Genomic DNA, 19,196 nt, shown 5'->3' with positions numbered 1-19,196 from the left:
ATCCGTATAACTTGGCAGCTAAGGAGAGTGAACAATGACAACTTCACTGTACTAATCAGTAGGGTTTACAGATGCTGCTGAGTGGGCATTTGTGTTCAGTGGCCATTGCATTCAAAATGACTGAGCTTTGTTGAGATTCAGGAAAATATGATGGGGCAGCTGATGGTGATTCAAACAAAACATTTTGCAGGGTATCTTCAACAGTGGAAAAGGTGTTGAGAGAACTGTGAGAGGTCCCAGGGTGCCTACATCGCAGGGGACTGAGGCATCATTGTCCTATGCACAATGTTTATTGTATCTTGTATCTTCTTCAATAAAGGTCTTTATTTTCATATTATATGGCTGGATAACTTCTGGACAGACTTCGTATATAATTTCTTTGCCAGAACCTGATTTATCCCTAATTTAGTCTCTAACGGTCAATACCTGTCAAATGGTATTAACAACAAAACATTTTGTTAATCTCCCCTTTTCTCTATCTTGTAAATTAATCCCCTCTGTATATACACATTACTACCTCTTTGAGAAACATATCTTTTCTCAGGATTACTTCACTGATCAATTAAATCTTACTAAGCTTGATCAGCCTTCTGGTCAATAAACCCTACAAACTGTCATCAGGTTATTCGTTATAAATCACAAAATAGATAATATTTCATACCTTCTCAGAAACCATTTAGACACTGATGATTGTGTTCAAACATAAGGTCCAAATGCTTCAGTTGGATTGCAGGACTATACTTAATCCGGTACCTGCCTTTTCCTTCAGTCACTTGCTATAGGACTTTTCATTCATCCCACACTTCCACTGCCTGAACCCTATGTTCTATTTGATTTATGTCAGCTTTCTTGGATTTCAACATTAAGCTAAAGTATTAACTTCTCTATACAACTTTTCAACTCCCTGTTGCATAATCCAAGGGAAATAGATTTTTTAATGGAATTGTATTAAAAACACTTATGGATTCAAGGATTATTGGCATAATATGATACTAACATGAATTTTTATGCTCTACTTTTACATCATAAATAAATATTTTGTCTTTTTGCATAAGAGCTCTAAGTGTTGTTTTACTATCTGTTTATAGGTTAGTTTCATTCTCTAGATTTTAAGACTCTTAAAACCATGGATCACATATTATTTATTTATTGCTGTATTGAATTTGTGGCCATTGAAATGGTCAGGATAAAATGAATAGATACTAAGCCTGTCAAAATACTATTTCCATTTTAATAAGAGAAAATACAATAGTGGAAAGTAATGACTTTCTGGTGGTGAAATTTCAGACCTGAAGAGACATGTTGCCAATAATCTTCTCAAATGTGATGATCACTTACCCTTGTCTAAGTATAAGTAGTAGCTACACTTCCTTCAATAAGGCCACTTTGTAACCTTCATAAGTTTCTGTCACATGTCTGCTCCGGAACAGTGGTGCCTAGAGTGCGATCCCTGGACCAACAACATTGTCATCAGGGAATTTGTTAGAAACACAGTTTTTTGGAGCATCCCTGGTCACACTTACTCAGACACTCTGGGAAAGACACAGCAACCCAGGTTTCAAGGAGTGATTTGTGTATTTCTGATGCTCTAAAATTCGGGAGCCATTGTAAAGATCTGGGAAAGAGCTACTATTTGTTGCCTGCCTACTTTCTCCTGTTTACGTCACAAGTGCTTCCCAGGAAAGCAAGCTGTGAGCAGAAATTACCACTGATGTGCATCATTTGGCTGGTATGAGTAAATTGCTTAATCTTTTGAACCTACGGATTTTCATTTTATGTAATGGGGTAAAATGATTTATTATTACAATGTATTACCTCTCTCAAGCAGCTATTAATATTAAATGTGTTAATCTATAGAAAATTTCTAACACAATTTATGAGAAAAAAAGCACAAAGCCTGCTCAAAAAGTTGAGATGTTTTGTTTCCTTTTTGATACTAGTGCTGCTATTTTTATTGTAATTGCTATAGTGTTATTATTAATATGACTACTGCCATTATCATTAGTGTTCCAGTTATTTTTTTAAATGCTGTGAAGTGATGTATTTATTCTCAGGGAATAAATGTAACAGGGTAGAAGTGAACTCACATAACAGTTACAAAATAAAAGCATAATTAAACTATGAGTAAGTCTGACTACACCAGAGAATATAATTTTATAATAAATATCACTAAATAATCTACATTTCAAGTAAAGCTAAACACTTAATATAAGACATAGTAACTAAATAAATGAGAAGTTAGGTAATAGGGTAAAAACTGCAGATACTGTTAAGTGAAGCCAGGTTAGAGTCTTTTCAAAAGAAGTAACTCAACATACCAAATTGGAAACAAGGTTAAAATAACTATACAATCCTATGACTTAATGATGCTTTTCTTTTGCTGTTTTATAGGTATGAATGTCAACCTAAAGTATGCAAAATAAATAATATATTTATCTTCCTTTTCCCAATGATTCAACTTGACTTCTATTGTGAGTGCCCATCACACTGAGGCTTAAGACTTTCACCCAGTCATTTTGGTGTTCACCACCAGTGTCGGGTTGTTTCTGAATATCCTGAGATTGTCTTCATCTCCTCTGGTCTTCAGTCACAGATCCATCCATTCTGGTTTTCACTGAAGCACTCTCTTTTCTTACCTGCAGGCTTCATTCAGATTCATTGTCCTTCTGGGGATGGAAGTTTCTGGAAGGCTGAAAATACCAGTTCCCAGATATGCTGAACATAGAAAAGCCTAAATGCTTAGGTGTGACAGAGAGTGAACTATGGAGAGGACAAAAAAAGATACCAATATTTATCACAGACACATACACACAAATTCAGCCACATTTGAAAACATAGCATGTTCTCTGTAATCTTGCAATGCTTAAATCATATGTCTTTCTCAAATTTGCCTTCAGTCGATAGTCACTTAAGCCCTTTAGCTTTCCTTCAAAAACAAATGAATAAGTAACTATTCAGCTGATAAGCTAATTCAATTCACTGGAACATGAACTAGACACAATTCTAATTTCTATAATGTGTTTGGCATCAATGAGGAAAGTGTATATGCACTATAACACACATTAAAACGTTTACCCTGGAGAAAGACAAGGAGAAACATATGTTATTCACAATGTTAGTGATTAAATCTCAAGAAGCATAGAAAGAAAAGTCCTGCAAAATTGAATGAAAGAGTGGTATTAATAGTTAATACATTAGTGGTGAATTAAGAGGCAAAAGCAGATTTAACAAGAAAATGTGAATTAAAATTAATAAACTTACTCCAAATGGTAGAAATAAGTTCAAATTACCCATGTCCCAGCTATTAGGAAAAATTGGTTCATAACACACTCAGTAAAAACACATACACACACTGCACCTATGTACACATGCTTTAGTTCTTGATATACCTATGCACGTAATAAATGTTAGACTATAGACAGGCTTGATTATGTAGGCTTATTTATTTCACCTGATAATACACATGTTTACCTCAAATCATTTCAGTAATGCAGCTGATATTTTCATCATCTATGTACATGAAGTGGTACTTTATCAAGTTGAACAAGCCAACTTTCTGATCTGAAACTCAAATATAGAATTCCAGTGTTAAACTAACCCATAAGATTGCAATTGAGCCCAAAAGAAACAAAAAAACACTTACAGAATACATGCTTAGTGAGTATCTATGTGATTTTTTTTAAGAAAGTAAAGCATTTTTATTTATTTATCTTCAGAGGGGAAGGAGAGAGGGAGAGAGACCTCAATGTATGGTTGCCTTTTTGTGCGTCCCCTGCCGGGATTTGGCCTGCAGGGAACTGGCCTGCAACCCAGGCATGTGCCCTGACTGGGAATTGAACTGCGATCCTCTGGTTCGAAGGCCTGTGCTCAATCCACTGAGCTACGCCAGCCAGGGCAGTATCTATGTTTTTAAATGAATAAATTTTAAAATAGCAGCATATGAGATATTCATTAATAGTGCCTTTGGGGTTGTCCACAATAGAATGTAGGGGAGAAAACAGGTTTGAACATACGAAGAAGCTGAACTGAGATGGAGTTCTCATCATAGCCTCCAGCAATCTCATGAAATCTGTGTAGCTAGATTTGCCCTACAGTACAGTCCCGGGGTGAGTTGAAGTGGTCAGGGCTTTTTACTCATGTATTGATCAGTTACTGGCTGTGGGTAACCCAAGGGGGCCATGACACCATAAGAAAGGCAGCTGCTTACAGCTGACACAGCCAAGTCCATAAGGGGCTGACAACTGTGTCATGACAGTTCACTAACAACTAGGGGAACAAATCCTTCAATGAGAGACGTCTGATGAAGCCAGCCTCTGCACTCTGACATCACAGAAAATATTCAAACATATAAAGAACAAAAGAGGAAGTGGTTTAAAACTAAGAGGATATGCTAACAATATGAAGTGAATTCTGGGAGTGTAAAAAGACACAGAACAAAATACATTTAATATAAGAGAAGGGTAATACAACTGGAGAGGGAAATAATTTTTAATGCAAAAATGCAAGATGTGCTAGTGTGGAAGATACATAGCTCAGTGTCAGAGTAGATAACAAACTACCACAGTCAGTGATGCAGCTCCAGGGGAAGGAAATACAGTGTTGAATTCTAAGTAGGAAGAGCAGAACCCGTGATGAAGCAATGATTCTTCAATTGTAGTTTCAGTGTTTGGGCTGGTTCTTTACACTGTGATTAAAGAGCTTTGCCACAAAGGTGGAGCAGTCTCAGAGGAGGAAAACGTAATCTGTTCAATTGTTAATTAATAAGTTCAAAGAAGCAAGAGTAAATAAGAGGTGACCATAGCAAGAGGTGACTAAGAGTTATGTTCTGCAACGAATGACACCCAGACTATCCTCGCCAACATAATAATTTGGTAGGAAATAAATGAGAGTACACTAATATGACAGACTCCCTATGAGGGGTGATCCCCCAGTGCCTTTTTTGAAATACACTACCAGCATGAGATGCTATAAAGACAAAAATAAAAACTGATTATTATTTCCTTTGAATGATTTAAGCAAAACTCTATTGAAGAGGAATTAATGATGAAATATTTTTAGTCACTCTTACCCAGCATAAACATTTTAATACTACTGTTCTTAATACCGATCTGACAATCTGATTTTATGTATGAGTCTGGCAGAAATAATGTCTGCTTGAGTGTTGTTGGTAGTGTAATAATACGAGTATAATTTTTTATAGTTTTAATTTGAATATTTCACCTAAAATTTCATATGGTGTGGTTGAGTGTGATATTTTATGTTACAGAATTACATGCTTATCATTTTTAATAAAATATTTTGTAATGAAAAGGATCATTATTTGTGCTGGGCCCTATCTATATCCTAGTGTACAGAGTAGGTTTACAATTGTGAGTATGCAAAGGGAAACATAAAGTTTATTATTGTATTATTATTTATTAACTTGTATATCTCCGTAAAAACAACTGCAAAACTACTTTTGCCCACCCTTTTATTTATATACAGAAAAAAATGATAGTGGTGTGGGAAAAAAAAGAATGGCTAATACTTAGACAAGCATGACACAGTGTAATGTATGCCACCTTCATAAGCGATCTTGAAAATGATGGAGATGGGTGTCACTGTCACTGTACTTAGTTAGCTAGATATAAATACAAGAAATGGAGGCAAAAGGAATTAGACATTGAGCTTCATAGACAGGGCAGCATGAGCCTGTTTGCTTCACCAGGAAGCTACAGCTTCATCCCTAGGGGATTACCGCATGGCCAAGCCAAGGAAACTAACACTCCTTCTTCCCTCTTCCACTGCTGGATTGTTATGGGGCACAGAAGGAGATGCTTAACCTTAGGGACCTGTCAGTCTATCTAGGATTTGGTTGGACCTATTAAAAGCCCATAACAGCTTGGGAAACTGATTGTTTCTTTAGAAAAAGCACCTGGTCTATCCCAAACACAGACTCCTATAATCCAAGGTAAACGAGGAAACAGTCTTGCTTTTGACCTGCACTCGCTCCATGCTGTCACACGTGCTCTCACACCTGGGAAAATGTGACTATGTGGGTCTAGCAGCCTTGTAGGCCCACCGCCGAAAGGGTGGGCTCCAAAAGACTAAGCTTTTACAGGAAGCAGAAACTCTGGACATTGGTCTTTGTTTTGTCCTTGCTGAAAATGGGAAGATGCGGTTGGACTTTTTCCGCAGTGGGATGGACAGAGATGGGACCCTGGGAACTCAGGGGCAGATTCCCACCTGAAAAAAATCCACTTGGTCACATTACAGTCTCTCCTGCATGCATCCTTGGAATATGTCCCTCATAAACCTGTGGAAGAGCCCCATTGTCACCTAAAACCCTGCTAAGTGATTCAGTGGGTTGTTCGCTGCGACAGTGCTGATCACATTCAGTGCTTGGTCCCACCGAATTCTCCTACTGAGACTATTAATAGATATTATCATCACTCTCAATTTTACAATGAGGATGCAGGTTTACCTAAATTATGTAACATTTCTGATACAGGGTGCAGCCAAGGGGGGCGGCCCCACCAGAAAGATTTGGAATGGTGTCCAGAACTCAAAGTGTATAGGAATATTGGAGAGACAAATAAGATGTCCTCACCACCCCCCCTCGCCACAGGTGTCAGTTGGGGGAAGGGACAAATGGAGCAGGGCCATTGAGAGCTGTTTTGCATAGCAACAGTTTCGCAGCTACCCTCTGGAATGGTCATTTAACATATCTACAACCTTTAACTGGTTTCATAGATATGTTAAATAGCTGTGGCCAAGTTTTGAGCCAGGGAGAAGTGAGTGGCTTGGACCCAGGTTGTAACTGGGGGCTGATCCTCTGAGAGAGGGCCTTCGAGAGAGCCATGTGGCTTTAGCAGAGTGAGGACCCCCTCTTGGCCAGGTGAGAGGGAGAGCCACGCTGTTTCAACAGAATTAGGACCCCCCTCTTCTAGTCATGAAAGAGAGAGTCATGTGGTTTTGCCAGAGTTAGGACCCCTTCTTTCCCAGGTGAAAAGGGAAAACCACGCAGTTTTGCCAGAATGGAGATCCCTGTGGCCAGATGAAGAAGAAAGACAGGCGCTTTTGGTGGAGTGCGGCTTTGGTAGAAGAGGCCCACGCGGCTTTGAGGCACTCCCTTTGGCCGTATGGCCTGGAAAGCAGGAGAGACTTTGACAGGAACTTGGTACAAAGAACTCTTGGTAAGTTTTATATATGTATTTTATCTATATTCTCAATGGTATTTACTTAAATATTTGTTTAAATATATCATAAATGAAAAAAAGGAAAATATGACCAATAGGAAGATGCTGAAGAATTATGTAAAAGATTATGATTGTTAGGGATTTAACATTTTTAATACACGGTCTGAATTGTGTTCCCCTACAATTTATATGTTGAAGCCTTAATCCCCCCTTTGACTGTATTTGAAAACAGAACCTTTAGGGAAGTAATTAAAATTGAATTAGATCATAAAGGTAGGGCCCTGATCTGCTAGAATCTATGTTGTTTTTAGAGTAAATAAGAGGTGATGGTATTTAGTTGTAAGGAAGAAATCACATAGCTCTCTTCCTCTCTGTCTCCCCTGCCTACCTCTCTCTCTCTCTATCTTACTCGTTCTCCACAATGTAAGAATACAGCACGTCAGGAAGAGAGCTCTCATCAGAAACCAAACCCTTAGGGAAATTTGATATTAGATTTCCCAGCCTCTAAAACTGAGAAAAAAATAATTCTTACTGTTTAAGTCTCGGAGTTGGCAGTGTTTTGTTACGAAGCTTGAACAGACTAAGGTAATATATATTTTACTTAAAAGGATGATATTAAAAAATGATTTCATTTCTAATGTCAGTTAAATCGGATGTAAGTTCAAAGACAGCCCTTAGCATCATGAAGTATGAAACCAGAAACTAAGTGGTAACACACTACTTGTTAGCAGGTATGACTCCAAAGATCTTCTCGCATTTGGTATTCACATGTCAGAGGAGCAGAAGGGAACATTTGTTGTTTTCATTGCTGTTCTCCAGTTTTTTTTTGTTTAAATCATAGAAGGTCACATTTTTTTCTTTGTGTTTTGACTTTCGATACATTGTCCTCTGCTGATTTTAACCAGATCAGGTGTTTTAATATTCCTGTAATATTTATAATAATTGCACCTTTGCAGGAAAAAAGTACATAGAAATAAGGCCATAGAAAAATACTTTGGGTGGGAACATGAAGAAAATTACCTCATAGAGATGTCCTCTGTCCCCTTTTTAATCCCTGCTTTCTTATTATTCTTACTATCACTTTATATTTTATTATCTTGCTTGAGAGAAACCAGCCTTAGCTTTAAGAGAACTAACCTGACATCTTATTTCCCTTTAATTCAGTACTCAAACAGGAACTTGATTAATACAGAATTAAAAAATTATGAATTGGTCTGGGTTTACCTAAAAAGACCTTATTTAAAATTAAATCACCAATCCCAAAGAACATATGCACCCCAATGTTCATAGCAGCACAATTTACAATAGCCAAGAGTAGGAAGCAACCTAGGTGCCTGTCAGTAAATGAATGGATCAAAAAACTATGGTACATATACACAATGGAATTTTATGCTGCAGAAAGAAAGAAGGAGCTCCTACCTTTTGCAACAGCATGGATGGAACTGGAAAGCATTATGCTGAGTGAAATAAACCAGGTGTTGAAGGACAAATACCATATGATCTCACCTTTAACAGGAAGCTAAACAACAAAACAAACAAGCAAGCAAAATATAACCAAAGACACTGAAATAGAGAACAGGCTGACAGTGACCAGAGGGGAGAGGGGAGGGAATTTCAGGGGAAATAGGGGAAGGATTTAGAGGAACATATAAAGGATACATAGACAACAACTGAGAAGGGTGGAAATGGGAGGGAGGGGGGAGCACAGGGTTGGGATGGGATGGGAGTAATAGACAGAAAACTGTACTTGAAAAATTATTTTTAAAAAAGACAAAAAAGCATTAAGAAAACCTAAATGTTAAAAAATATATCATCCAATAAAATAATTTGAGCAGCAAAAAAAAGAAAGAAATTATGGTAATCAAAGTAATGAACAATAATAATGTTTTTTACTACTTGTAAAAAAATAAAAATTAAATTAAATTAAATCTTCTAAAAACTGTGAAAAACACAAATTCACCACACTGTCATCTCCTTATTTAAACTTTTTGGTTACTTACAGTTGCAAGAGGTTTAAATGAGTAAATTAAATTTAAAAAATTGCAAAAAGTTTATTTGAAAAGGGGCTCTGAATGGTCAGTAGTGATTAGAGATATAAATGTGATAATTAAATATATAGAGAAAAAATTTTACTTTTTCTAAAATATGTATTTGTTGGTAACAGTTTGTTTTTATATTATAAGCTCTAACTGGATCATCTGTATACCTTATAAAAATTATTTTCTAAGGAGAAAGGCTTAATATTATGATGTGATAACTCAATATTTGTTTTATTGTTGTCCAAACACAATTGTCTCCACTTTCCCCCCGCCCCGATGCTCTCCCCTTCCCCACCATCCCCACCTCCCACTCTCAAACTTATCCTTCTTTGGTTTGTTCATGGGTCCTTTATACATGTTCCTTCATGACCCTTCCTGTATGTTTAAGTGCATTCATCATTTCCTACAGAAATAGGGAGAAATAGTCTACTAATTATCAAATTATCATTAGGGATATTGCCTTTGCAGTAATTATAAATACAATGTATAATGAAGAGTATATGACTACAACTTTTTTAAATGTAGTGCTCTTATAATGCATCATTCTAGTTTAAATGTTAGTTATTTAGTAATATTGAAAAGATTTGGTGCTTTCTACCTTTGAAAGAAAATTTATATCAATACAACACACTGAAAGAATGTACACATAAAAAACTTCATAAAATAAGTTTGTTTCATAACAAAATTTTTAACACAGTACAAAAATAATTAAAATTTCTCTACGAGGGTAATAAAACATTCAACATTTATTCTTTTTTTTTGCTATCACGTTTTTTAATTTAATTCTTGTTCAAGTACAGTTTTCTGTCTTATATTCACAGCCCGGCCCCCCGCCACCGTGCTCCCCACCTCTCTCCCATTTCCGCCCCCACCTTAGTTATTGTCCATGTGTCCTTTATACTTGTTCATGTCAACATTTATTCTTAAATGTAAATTAATTATTATTTCAATTTACCTGTTCTAAAATATGTAAGTGTATTCAATTAGTGAGTAGTGGAATGCAGGTAAAGATTGAAACAATCAAAATAAAATATATTAATTACTAAATAAAATATATATTATGTTCTCAAAAAGATTTCAAAGTATTATTTTTGAAGGAGGGTTTATACAAGGATGCTATAGTCTATCACAAATATTTCAAAAGAATGGAAAGCCTGAAATATTTGTATATTTTAAGAAATATATCCTAATGTAAAATAATTTAAAATATCATTCTATATTACAGATTCAGGAGCCAAGCAAGACCATTTTAATTTCTCTTTAGCTATGTAACCCATGCAAATTGAGAGCCACTGTGCAAATATTATTGTCAAATGGAAAATCTTTCATACTTCATTAAAACAAAATAAACAAAAATCCAACTAAATTGTTATGTAGAAACAAGTCAAATTTCTAGCAAATTTCATTTTTGAAGTATGATGCTAATTGAACCCCTGCAGTTGAATTTCACTGGTTTTTGAACTCTTGTGTTGCATTACTTGAGCCTCTGAATCTTAATAAGCTTTTACAGGCACACTTTTTTTGCTGTTTGAGTAGCACTCTCCATCAATGTTAATGAATATTTTTACAACACAACTTGTAAAGAATTGTTCTGTCCATTAAATTAGATGAAACTTTTAGCATTATCTTGAAAAAAAAGATGCATCAGCTGTTTCCAAGTGCTTTTAAATAAGAGATATATAACTGCTGGACTATAGAATGAAGTTGGCAGAACTCATAAAAATGTTCCTGATATTCTCATACAGAATGTTCTCAGACCAATGTCAATGGAGAGGGCAAATGATTGGATTAGAAAATGTTGAAAAGTCTGAAGGAAAATAAGAAGTAACTTTCAGTAAATATGTCTAGAACCAAAATACGTGGAAAGCAATATTGAGCACAAATGTTTAAAAGATAAAGTTTTAGCATAAATGCACTGACTTTGAGTCTAATGCAGGTAAAGGCAGATTTAAAACATGTTCTAGCCCTGGTTGGTGTAGCTCAGTGGATTGAACGTGGGCCTGCGAACCACACGATCATGGTTCGATTCCCAGTCAGGGCACATGCCTGGGTTGCAGGCCAGTTCCCAGCAGGGGACGCACGAGAAGCAACCATACATTGATATTTCTCTCTTTCTCTCCTTCCTTTCCCCTCTAAAGATAAATAAATAAAACATTTAAAAAAAACCATGTTCTAATATGGCCCTGGCCAGGCCAGGTAGCTGTGTTGAATGGAGCATAGTCCAGCTAAGCCAAGGATGCAGATTTATCTCCATCAGGGCAAATCAAGAATCAACTAATGATAGTGACCAGGGGGAAGAGGAGAGAGAATTTCAGGGGAAAAGGGGAAGGGTTTACAGGAAAAAGTATAAAGGAAACATGGACAAAAACTAAGGGGGTGGAAATGGGAGAAGAGGAGGGCTGGGGAGTGAGCTGGGATGGGAGTAAAAGACAGAAAACTGTACTTGAACGACAATTAAAATAAAATTAAATTTAAAAAAGGAATCAGCTAATGAATGCATAGATAAGTGGAACAACGAATCAATGCCTCTCTCTCTTTTTTGCCTTCTTTCCCCTTCTCTCTTTCAAAAGAAAATCAATAAATTAAAAAAATGTGCTGATGCATGTTATCTGTAATAAAGTTTTGCATTACCTTTTCTTCCTTGGGCAGAATTTTAAACATGACTAAATTTGAAACTTTTTTTACCATAATGGCATGCTCTGGTAAATAAATTTATGTATGTAATAAAAACATTAACAGTTTATGTTGCAAAGAAAATGTTATTTCCTATATTTTCTATAGAAATTTGTAAAGAGAAAGAAATTTTATTGTATGTTTTCACTGCTCACAATATTAATGAAAATAGTGTATTTTGAAAAGTAAAAATAATTGAAATAACTCAATATTTGCCAGATTATACTGGTGGAAAATGTTGATAGAATAAATATTTTATAACACCATGTTTTACAGGTCTGACTTGCAAATATTTAAATTTAATAGCAGTATAGCTCAGAATGTAAAAAAGTGAACATCTGTAATAGGCAGCTTCTTTTCTTCAATAAATCTAATGGCAAGTGAGTTATATTTTTGTGAAAGCAACTGAAGTTTCTCTGTTTCAGAGACTTTGGAATAATGCATCAGAAAAATGATGAAAAACAAGTGTCTTCCATGACATAAAATTATGGCAACATAAAACATACTGTGAAGTCATCTTCTGAACATCAATAAAAATATATCAAAGTGTTTGTTTTATGTTTCTTGTACCGACACATGCAATACTTCCATAAACTACTGAAATGTGAAAAAGTTTCAATTAAGCATATCTTGTATTTCATGTACACCTTACTATTTAACTGGTGCTCAGATGCAAACTAGAGGTACACGCATTCCAGCTCTTGCTATGTTAAGCCGAGATTAGGTAAAAACCCTAGAAATTAACTTGTGTATATAGTTAGTCTCATTTTAGCTATGACAAGTAAATCTTCATTTCCTCAAAGTGTTTCTAATTTAAAAAATTAATTGCTTTTTAATTCATTTTGGCAGCTTGGTTTCACCAGATGTCAAGACTGCACATAACACCGGATGCTAACTTAGAGCAATATACTACAAAGTGCATTTCATTATTTTATTAAACTGGTTTAGATTAAGTGACTATATACCTGCAGTGACTGAGATAAAAATACATGAAAAATGCAGGTGTGTAATCACTTATCTGTTATAATAGTGTACTAAAACCCTTGAAAACTGAAAGTATTTGCATAACTCAAGGGCAGTAATATTTGACCTGTTCTGTAGTCTATTTAGGAGTGAAAATATTTGATGCTATTTATGCTTTTTCTTTTCCACTTAGTGTGAACAGTCATGTAATTTTATGTGAACATGATGCTAGGACTGCTATCTGAACCCACTAGGGTGTTGTGCACACGATATGTGTTCATGTTGCTCTCCAAAATTCTAAATTCGAAACAGATCCGGTTTCATGGGTTTCAAAAAGGAGAGTATGGCCTTGACCATGTGGTTCAGTTACCTGGAGCTTAATCCCATACACCAAAAGCTTGTGGGTTTGATTTCTGGTCAGGTCACGTATCTAGGTTTCTGGTTCATTCCTTGGTTGGGATGCATACGAGGTAAATGGTTGACGTCTTTCTCTCTCTCTCTAAAAAAAAAGNACTCAAGGGCAGTAATATTTGACCTGTTCTGTAGTCTATTTAGGAGTGAAAATATTTGATGCTATTTATGCTTTTTCTTTTCCACTTAGTGTGAACAGTCATGTAATTTTATGTGAACATGATGCTAGGACTGCTATCTGAACCCACTAGGGTGTTGTGCACACGATATGTGTTCATGTTGCTCTCCAAAATTCTAAATTCGAAACAGATCCGGTTTCATGGGTTTCAAAAAGGAGAGTATGGCCTCGACCATGTGGTTCAGTTACCTGGAGCTTAATCCCATACACCGAAAGCTTGTGGGTTTGATTTCTGGTCAGGTCACGTATCTAGGTTTCTGGTTCACTCCTTGGTTGGGATGCATACGAGGTAAATGGTTGACGTCTTTCTCTCTCTCTCTAAAAAAAAAGAATCAATGATCATAGCCATAGGTGAGGATTAAACTAGATTGGTATATATACATATATATGTGTGTGTACACACACACATATATATGTATATTATTTTCTCTTTCTTTTAATGTTTTGTCTTATTTTGGTATCAGGGTGAGGCTCTCATAAAATGAGTTTTGAGGTTCTTCTTCTTCTTCTTCTTCTTCTCCTCCTCCTCTCCCTCCTTCTCTTCCTCCTGCAGAAGAATTTAAACAGATATTAATCATTATCTTTGGAATGTTTTGTGCAATTCACCTATGAAGCAATCTGGTCATGGACTTTCCTTTGGTGGGAGATTTTCGTTACTGATTCAACCTCTGTATTGGTCTGTTCAAACTTGCCATTTATTCTTGAATCAGGAAAAGTGGTATACACACTTATACACACGATCAATATCCTTCAGCTTGAAAAAGAAGAAAAGCCTGCCATTTGTAACAACAGGAAAGAACTGGAAGACAATATACTAAGTAAAATAATGAAATAAGCTAGATGAAAAAGCCAAATACTACATCCCCTTATTTATATGCAATATTTAAAATGCCGAAAAGTCTAAAACAAAGAGAAGAGAATAGTAGTTGCTAATGATTGAGGAGGAGGGGAAATGTTAGGCAAAGACTGCCAAGTTTCAGTTCTGCAAAATGAGTAAATTCTAGGGAACATTTGCCTGTAGTTAACACAGTTTATTGCATGCTTAAAATTTTCTGAGAGGGTAGATCTTAAGTGTTATGAGCACACATCAAAAGCAATGAAAATAGTAAATACATAAGGAGATGACATGTTTTACTGATTGTGATTATCTCATAACATATATGTACATCAAATTATCAAGCTGTACACCTTAATATATATATATTTTAAATTGTTAGTTATACCTCAAAAGAAAAAAACAGATTAAGGACAACATTCTAGAGTAAGTAACTAAAAGGAGCCTGAAGTTTTCCCCACAGTCATCCATTCTGAGTTTTGTGGCAAAATCAGAACTATGAACACGGTGACCTTGCACCTACACCTCCTTGTGTCCTCCCTGGAAGTGATATCTGTCTGGACGACACTGTGCTCACTATGTTACTTTGCTGGCATCCCCATTATTCCTACCAGAAATCTGAGATGTCGCCAGAGCCCTCTCTGCTTTAGTAGTAGAGATGAATTTTTGTGCTATAACTTTGTTGGAAAGAACTATTTCTTTGTGTGCAGAGTCCAAACTCCTTACTAAATGCAGCACCCTGATTTGAGCACTCTAATCTAAGCTGGGGTAACTGCAGGAGTGAACAGACTGGTTAACCTTTGTCTCCTGTTGTGCCCTTACATTCACTTTTCAATAAAACAGTCAGTGTAAGTCATGCCATTCATTTGCCTGAAACCTTGCAGCCCTTTTCATTTCCATCTGGGTAAAGTACAAATTCCTTCTAACGATCTGAAGGCCCTTTCTGCCCTGGTTCGCCCACTGTTTCTCAAATCCACTCTCCTGTAAGTCACTCTCTCACCTCTTAGCTCCAGCTCCAGTGTCCTCTGCATGGCTGTTCTTGTCACTTAGCTTAAGGACTGTGCATTGAGAACTTCCGCTGCCTGAGGTGCTGTTCCTCAAGTGATCCACTTAGTGGACCTCTTCACCTCCTTCAATTTTTTGCTAAAATGTCACCTCTTAAATGAAGATTATTGAGTACACTTTTCAAATTTCAATAGTACCTAAACTAACCTTTTGTACTCAAAATCTCACTTAACCTGTTCTGTGTTTCTCCATTGTACATATAATCATTTTACATACTATATAATTCAATTATTTAGTCATCCCATGATTGTAGGGGATTTTGTATATATGTCAAGTGAATATAATAACTTTTACCATAATATAGGTATCCACTAAACATCTGTTGTATACATAAGTACACAAATAATATATGGTACTGGTATTTGCTTAATTCAGGTATAAATTTAGAGAGTGTTGGGTTCCTGGGAAAAATTAGCTGACAAATTAGAAGATCTGGTTTCTGTTTCTTGTTCGGTCTGTTATTAACTATGCTAACTTTGGATGAGTTACTTAATATGGGTTTCCTTGATGTAATCTGTGAAAACCACAACAAAAAAGAGAAAATGGAATGAGTTAATTTCTCACCTTTCATTCTTATCATTTTTCATCCTCTCACTCTGTGAGTGTCTATAGCTTCCCATAAAAAGTCTAGGAAAGAGTGTCCAACAATGAATTCACCAACATTTGCAATTCATGGAGCGGAGCAGCTGAATAAATAGAATAAATATCTGTTGAATAAATGAATGTATGGATGGATGAACATTTTAAGTGTATTATCTTAAATATTTAGATAATAAGCTTAAGAGTGTGGAAAGTAATTCAGAATAAATAGAGATTGGAGAGGCACTGCCAATTGTCCCAGAATACAAGCACAGAAAAGGGGGCGGCTGCGATGTAAGTGCTATTGGTGAGTCACATTCTACTAAGTGCAATGAGGAATGATCCTTGAGGGAGTGTGGAAAGGATACTTCTGGAACTGTGCCACGGCCAGGAAATTCTCCCATAGTCTTGTTGGACTTAAAAATGCATCTGTGGTTGGAAATGTATAATGTCCTTCAGCAAATGAAGGATGACCTAATCTTTCACAATCTTGGTCTGGTGAGAGTAAGATATTAGTCCAAGAAGAAATGCTATGAACAATTACTCCATGTGCTGTACTTCTGAAACTGTCACAGTCTCTGTCTTTAAAATAGATGACGATGCAGTCATACAATAATTTGTACTTTCACTATCAAGTTCAAAAATGAAAAATAATTGAATTCCACATGCCAACAACTCACAATACCCCCCAAAAGTTAGACAAAGGTTATTTTAGTCATAGTGATATATACTTTTTAATAATTAATTGGACTTGTCAGTGTGTTATAACCAGAACTATCTTGACTCAGCACTAGTGGCTAACATTAGTGTTAATATTTGTGTTATAGATAAAACAATCACTGCAGGTAAATTCATTTAAATATGTTCAATCCACTCACACAGGTATAATATGTAGCACTGAAAAACATCAGAAAGTCCTTTGAAAACTTTTCCCATCTCAAATGAATACTATATTACATCTGAGTATTATCCAAAATTTCAGGGTAAACCAGCAAGAAGTGTACTCCGTAGTATCCTGGAGAGACAGACCAGACCCATATGGTACTATGAATTTACCAAATCAGGAAAAATTCACAGTACCCCAAGACAATAAAATTTCATTATAAAATTGAAACGAAATTTAAGGAAAGCCAAGTTCATTCATGTATGGTCCAGAGTGCGTATCGTATCAAAGGGATAGAAAGTAGTAGGAGGTTAAAAAACATGTAAGTGGAGGTCAAAGGCCTGGATTTGAAGTTCCTAAAGGGCAGCAAAGGAATTTAGAGACAGACACGGGCAACCTGAGGATTAAATGCACCCGAGGCAAGCAGACCCGAAGGGCGTCTGTCACAAGCTGTCTACGCAGTAGCCTTAAGGGCCCATGCGGGCTGTCCGCACACTCTCACTAAGAAATGTGAGGAAAAACCAAATCTGAGTAAAAAAAAATCTGTCTTCAAACAATAATAACACAAAGGGAAATGTATGTAAGTTCATAAAACCTATTTCTAGGTTTAAGTATGTCTTGTATATAGCTATAGTAAACAAGTAACCTAAGAATTTAATCTTATTTTCTAAGCTAAAAGAAAAAAAATTAACATCTTAATTTAAATGTTACATTAACTGTCAACAGTTTTTTTAAAAAAATATTTTATTTGTTTATTCTTTGATAGAAGGGAAGGGAAGGAGAAAGAGTGGGAGAGAAACATCAGTGTGTGGTTGCCTCTCATGTGTTCCCTGCTGGGAACTGGCTTGCAACCCAGACATGTGCCCTGACTGGGAATCGAACCAGCGATCCTTTGCTTCACAGGCCCATGCTCAATCCACTGAGCTACATCAGCCAGGGCTCAACAGGTTTTTTTTTTTTTAATGAAAAAAAATGACTAAACTGACTGTGGTGTGTGCCACAACACAATAAACATACATGGAAATGTTTTCTTTGAATCCTCTCCATTGAAATAAATGATTAGTTAATCATTTACACTGCTATTTCTACCTCCCACCACCCCACATGCATTTTCCAGTCTATCTGCTAAACATTTTTTGCACCCTGTTGTCCTTCTCAAGATTTTGAAAAGCAGATTCTTTCTTACCTTTTCAACACCTGAAGAAGCACCAGGCCCCTCATAAAAAGTCAAATATGTTTTGAGCTAAGCTGAACTTTGACAACCCTTGGAATGTCCCACAATATCAAAATCAGAGCAGCTGTTGAAAAGTATCTAGACACTCCCTTTATAATTTAAAATAGGAAAACTTTAACATGTCCTCATGACTGTCTTTCTACTGTGTTTCTCAGTTTGGGTTCCCAAGAGTAATACTTGAAAGAACAACTTATATGCAAGTAGATGTTGAGTGCAAATAGGTGGAAGCACAAAAATTAAGACAAAATGGAGGAAAATTATTATAAAGCATGAATGTTTGATGCTGTTATTGCTGTGAGCATCTGGAACTTAATCTCCTTGGGAACCCTGCAAACAGTTGTGTCTAATAGACTTTAGAATTACCCTAAGTAGGAGAGGAGGCTGGGTTATTTATCTATTGACTTCTATCCCCAGTGGACAGGCTGCTTCTGATGGTTGTAGTGTCCTTGAACTTTATGGCACCCTCAGAAAGGCTCAGTGACCCTGTTCAGTTTTAGTAAAAAGTTACAGGCAGAAAGTCTGAGAAATGTCACGTCACACTTTTCAGAAGGCCAGTCAGCTTACAAGATACTTCTGTGGCAGACCCTGGCCAGCAAAGTCTGCCTGTTGTGGCTGATAGTGAGAATGAATGTACAGGAGACAAAAATCCTGTGGAGAAAAAGGGAACAGGCACAGCTACTCTCTCAAGGGGAGAGCGCCTACGGTGCCTCGGCCACTCCCTCAAGAGGGGAGCACCTCGACCCTTGCCTAGACAGGCTTTTATTGTTTTCCTGGGGTCTTACATAAGAGAAAGATTTATTACCTATTACAAAGAATAGTATTGTCTAAATTTTAGGTACAATCAAGAAAATGAAAATACTATGCAGAGGGGAATGGCAGTGAGCTGATTAGCTCTGTCCTTGGGAGAACTCATACAGACTTTGGAAATTACCTTGAAGGTAGACAATACGTGTTTACTGTTTTAGACCAGGGTGATGGAGTTTTAGCAAGAGCAAGCCATAACAGTCTGTAAGCATTGTTTAGGCCTGATTCCCACAGGAAAACTCGGTTTGAAGGTCTGGCTCCTGCCCACCACTTCGCTTCTGTAGGTTTTCCATACAGAGCTGAGCACATTTGCCAGGCCAAGACAAACCAGTCCCCTATATACTTCCATCAAGG

Source organism: Sturnira hondurensis, unplaced genomic scaffold (genome assembly GCF_014824575.4).
Source record: "Sturnira hondurensis isolate 20B ecotype Veracruz unplaced genomic scaffold, ASM1482457v3 Scaffold0015596, whole genome shotgun sequence".
Lineage (NCBI taxonomy): Eukaryota > Metazoa > Chordata > Mammalia > Chiroptera > Phyllostomidae > Sturnira > Sturnira hondurensis.
The sequence above is the reverse complement of the archived record's forward strand: the minus strand, read 5'-3'. Positions refer to the sequence as shown.